This window comes from Lissotriton helveticus, chromosome 6 (genome assembly GCF_964261635.1).
Source record: "Lissotriton helveticus chromosome 6, aLisHel1.1, whole genome shotgun sequence".
Taxonomy (NCBI): Eukaryota; Metazoa; Chordata; class Amphibia; order Caudata; family Salamandridae; genus Lissotriton; species Lissotriton helveticus.
Genome location: NC_136067.1, coordinates 1,618,860,787 through 1,618,866,212, shown reverse-complemented (window position 1 = coordinate 1,618,866,212; position 5,426 = coordinate 1,618,860,787). Strand labels below are relative to the sequence as shown.

Genomic DNA, 5,426 nt, shown 5'->3' with positions numbered 1-5,426 from the left:
CCTTTTTTTTATTTTGAATTATTTATAGAAGAGGAGATTATTTTTAAAGGCCGAATTAAGAAACACATTATCAACTAAACAAACAACCACATTGACATTAACACATATACACAAATCAATTATTACCAATTATGCATACATTTTCACATAATTTAACAATACATTTCAAAACAAGACACAAATTCTGAAAAATTAAATACATAAACACATTCAAAAAGTATCTGTCAAAAAAAGCTGGTTTGCTGTACACTATTTACATATATATTCAATTTTTCAGCTTTACGCTTTAAATTGAGCAAAATGTAAGAAAATTCCTGGTTTATAACAAGTAATGAATCCTCGTATTTCACAAGGGTGAAGCACAAAATCTTCACAGAGCCGACGCGTTTCGAGTTCCGGCCTTACAATTTACCGAACTCTCATCAGGGCAGCATTAATCCTGTCTTTGACAGCTGGTTTTGACAAGAAAAAAAGAAATAAAATAATTTTTAGAATAGCTTCTATAAAGCCCTTATGCTCTCACGTGGCTGCCACTGCATTGTAGAATCACATACCTGTTTGTTAACAGTGTAGAATTCAGATGTTGTATTAATTTCTTGCGGACAGCTTTTCAGTCTTCAACAAAGTATCACTCTCTATTTTAGAATCATGTCCGGAAACATTTTACCGAACTTATTTTTGACAAGTCAACGTGTGCTTAGAAAGAATGAATGTTGTCTTACGTGAATATCACTGTATCAACACTGATAAGGTGCACGTTCAGGCGCAGGTTCGAAATTCTGTAAAAGTAATGACTATTTTTACTGCCCAGTTCCGTTATTATGAAGAAAGTAAAACAAAAGGCGGGGCCATTACTCACTCGGTGTTCAGCGTTCGTGTGCTGTTTGTTTTCATGCTCTATAGCTTCGTTCTTTTAAACAGGAAACTATGAAAGGAAAGAACGGGTTGAACTTAGACCCATTGCAAAAGATGTATCACGACGCTGATTTTCTCTAGAAAAGCGGCGCTCACGTAGGTCACTTACCCAATTCCGCTGTAGGCGCACAGCATTAATGGGAGTCTGTTACTTGCCGGGGCAGTCACGGGTGAGCAAGGCAGAACATGTGAGAAATGTAGTTCCAGGTCAGGGAAAGTCACGTGACAACCGTGCACTACACAGGGGGAGGGGCCACCTCTCAAATGAATTCTGGACCTTATAGTTCTTTTAGTGCAAATTACTCAATCAAGAGTGGATTTCTTGATACAAGTGTACCACTCCAAATTAAATTCTATTCACTTCGCTCATACAGTTGAGCCCATTGTTAATGCTGTCAAATTTCATAATTAAGTACGCTTCCTTGCGTAATAATGCACTTTCACTATTTAGAGACTGTTGCTTTGGACTCATTGAAGCCAAGACTGTCCACTCAAAATCATTTTCAGAGTGATTGGCGGATATAAAGTGCTCCACCATGGGGGCAGTTAGGACTCTGCGCCTGATGCGTGATCTATGTTGCGTGATTCGAACGTTGACTTGTTGGCATGTTTTGCCAATGTATACTTTGTTGCATCTGCAAAGCACTGCGTAAACAACATTTTTTGTTTTACAGTTTGTGAAATTTACATGTCTCCACTTGATGTTATTGTGGTCAAATACATTTCCCTCCAAAGTTGAAGAGCAGGCTGTACAGCACCCACATTTGTGGTGCCCATCTATTGGTTTTAAATTCCAATGTGTAATTAAATCACTTTTAGGTTTTGGAATATAACTGTCAGCTCTTACCAGCTGTTGTCCAATACTGAGGTTTTTCTTCATGGCGAAGATAGGTTTAGGCATAGGGTATTCCAGATTCTCCAGCAGGTGCCAATTTTTTAAAATAATTTGCCTAAACTTGTTTGTGTGAGAACCAAAAGTCGTCACACACACAAGTTTATCCAACTCCAATTTGTCTTTCTTTTGTAGCAGACTTTCTCTAGGAGTGAATCTTGCTCTCTTCTTGGAATGCCTAAGCAGTTTTTTGGGGTATCCCCTCTTTGTCATTTCCTCGCAGAATGAATTAGCGTGGGAGTCAAATTCGGTCAATTCAGTACAGTTTCAGTACTTAATATCAATGTGTCTTGTATTGATCCACATTGATATTAAGTTCTCAATGCAGTCTAGTAAATCAAAGATGACATTTCTGGATGTATCGATAGCCCCGGTAGCAGGTGTATTGAATACAACACTGTACAAAAAAGAGATGGATAGAAACACCATCCTCCACTACAGGAGTTCACATCCCCAGTGCCTGAGGGAAACCTCCCGTACGGGCAACTGTTAAGAATAAGAAGAAACTGTACTGAATTGACCGAATTTGACTCCCACGCTAATTCATTCTGCGAGGAAATGACAAAGAGGGGATACCCCAAAAAACTGCTTAGGCATTCCAAGAAGAGAGCAAGATTCACTCCTAGAGAAAGTCTGCTACAAAAGAAAGACAAATTGGAGTTGGATAAACTTGTGTGTGTGACGACTTTTGGTTCTCACACAAACAAGTTTAGGCAAATTATTTAAAAAAAATTGGCACCTGTTGGAGAATCTGGAATACCCTATGCCTAAACCTATCTTCGCCATGAAGAAAAACCTCAGTATTGGACAACAGCTGGTAAGAGCTGACAGTTATATTCCAAAACCTAAAAGTGATTTAATTACACATTGGAATTTAAAACCAATAGATGGGCACCACAAATGTGGGTGCTGTACAGCCTGCTCTTCAACTTTGGAGGGAAATGTATTTGACCACAATAACATCAAGTGGAGACATGTAAATTTCACAAACTGTAAAACAAAAAATGTTGTTTACGCAGTGCTTTGCAGATGCAACAAAGTATACATTGGCAAAACATGCCAACAAGTCAACGTTCGAATCACGCAACATAGATCACGCATCAGGCGCAGAGTCCTAACTGCCCCCATGGTGGAGCACTTTATATCCGCCAATCACTCTGAAAATGATTTTGAGTGGACAGTCTTGGCTTCAATGAGTCCAAAGCAACAGTCTCTAAATAGTGAAAGTGCATTATTACACAAGGAAGCGTACTTAATTATGAAATTTGACAGCATTAACAATGGGCTCAACTGTATGAGCGAAGTGAATAGAATTTAATTTGGAGTGGTACACTTGTATCAAGAAATCCACTCTTGATTGAGTAATTTGCACTAAAAGAACTATAAGGTCCAGAATTCATTTGAGAGGTGGCCCCTCCCCCTGTGTAGTGCACGGTTGTCACGTGACTTTTCCTGACCTGGAACTACATTTCTCACATGTTCTGCCTTGCTCACCCGTGACTGCCCCGGCAAGTAACAGACTCCCATTAATGCTGTGCGCCTACAGCGGAATTGGGTAAGTGACCTACGTGAGCGCCGCTTTTCTAGAGAAAATCAGCGTCGTGATACATCTTTTGCAATGGGTCTAAGTTCAACCCGTTCTTTCCTTTCATAGTTTCCTGTTTAAAAGAACGAAGCTATAGAGCATGAAAACAAACAGCACACGAACGCTGAACACCGAGTGAGTAATGGCCCCGCCTTTTGTTTTACTTTCTTCATAATAACGGAACTGGGCAGTAAAAATAGTCATTACTTTTACAGAATTTCGAACCTGCGCCTGAACGTGCACCTTATCAGTGTTGATACAGTGATATTCACGTAAGACAACATTCATTCTTTCTAAGCACACGTTGACTTGTCAAAAATAAGTTCGGTAAAATGTTTCCGGACATGATTCTAAAATAGAGAGTGATACTTTGTTGCAGACTGAAAAGCTGTCCGCAAGAAATTAATACAACATCTGAATTCTACACTGTTAACAAACAGGTATGTGATTCTACAATGCAGTGGCAGCCACGTGAGAGTATAAGGGCTTTATAGAAGCTATTCTAAAAATTATTTTATTTCTTTTTTTCTTGTCAAAACCAGCTGTCAAAGACAGGATTAATGCTGCCCTGATGAGAGTTCGGTAAATTGTAAGGCCGGAACTCGAAACGCGTCGGCTCTGTGAAGATTTTGTGCTTCACCCTTGTGAAATACGAGGATTCATTACTTGTTATAAACCAGGAATTTTCTTACATTTTGCTCAATTTAAAGCGTAAAGCTGAAAAATTGAATATATATGTAAATAGTGTACAGCAAACCAGCTTTTTTTGACAGATACTTTTTGAATGTGTTTATGTATTTATTTTTCAGAATTTGTGTCTTGTTTTGAAATGTATTGTTAAATTATGTGAAAATGTATGCATAATTGGTAATAATTGATTTGTGTATATGTGTTAATGTCAATGTGGTCGTTTGTTTAGTTGATAATGTGTTTCTTAATTCGGCCTTTAAAAATAATCTCCTCTTCTATAAATAATTCAAAATAAAAAAAAGGCAAATCATCATTGCCAAAATAGACACAATTAATTTAGTCTATTTCTGTTTCTTGATCGGATTGGCGATCATAAATGAATGGAGGTGTGGGTAAATCGTTTTTTGTATAAATTTTGTGGTCCGACCCCCCTCCTTCCCAAGTGGACCAAACCCCTCATTTTTTTCGAAACTTCTAAAAGTGGCGCTTCTAGACTAGACACAGCCATGCCGCATATACCATTCTGCAGCATTCATTCTCACGAGTTCACCCATATCAAACTCGACCCTGCACTCCCCATGCATCAGGAATCTGCCATGGGCATACATATTCCCCATTCATTCCTATGGGAGGGCAGGTCACTCACCATCCATTCACAGAGAGCACGCGCACTTTACACTGTACCACAGTGAAAAAGTGCGCAGAGGCCTAAAATCACCAATCCAGGTTCCAAAAATAGGCTAGGAAAAAGCAAAAAGTCACGGGGTGAACCTGCCCAAAGGACCGGGTCCAACAGGGGGGGGGAGAGGAGAGTGAACGTCTCCCTGACCTTCTGTCTGCCAAGGAGCAGGATGGGTCAGCAGAGGGTGTAGCCCTCTCCCCTACACTGACCCTGGAGCAGCAGGGTGACTGCAGCTAGTTGCTGGGGCAGTTTGCCACCCCGTTCCCACTCACCCCAGGTGTTACCCATTGGCGCATGCACGATATTGACACTGGGGACTGTCCATCTATGAAGCACAAGATTTACAGGTTGACATCAAGGAGGAGGAGTTGTCCAAGATGTTAGCTCTACCAGTGGTTGAGCCCTCCAGCAGACCTTGGTCCAGCCCAGTGGTCTTGGTTCCCAAAGCTGCTGCACCCGGTAACACTCCAGAACTGTGGCTCTGTATTGACTACCGTGGGCTTAATGATGTCACAAAGACTGACACACACCCCATCCCCCAAACTGATGAGCTCATTGATTGGCTAGGAGCTGCCATGTTCCTCAGTACATTTGATCTAATGTCTGGATACTGGCAGTGCCCTGGCCGAGGTAGCACAGGAGAGGTCAGAATCTGCAACACC

The 5,426-nt window shown here is 40.6% G+C and overlaps 1 long non-coding RNA gene across 1 annotated transcript; it reads left to right on the top strand.

Annotated features, from left to right (window-relative positions):
- The first annotated feature begins 3,462 nt into the window (after positions 1-3,462).
- Positions 3,463-4,008, top strand: LOC144761838 (uncharacterized). The gene is made up of 4 exons (XR_013595915.1): positions 3,463-3,527; positions 3,608-3,664; positions 3,772-3,832; positions 3,935-4,008. It is a non-coding gene; the product is annotated as an uncharacterized LOC144761838 (long non-coding RNA).
- The last annotated feature ends 1,418 nt before the right edge of the window (positions 4,009-5,426 follow it).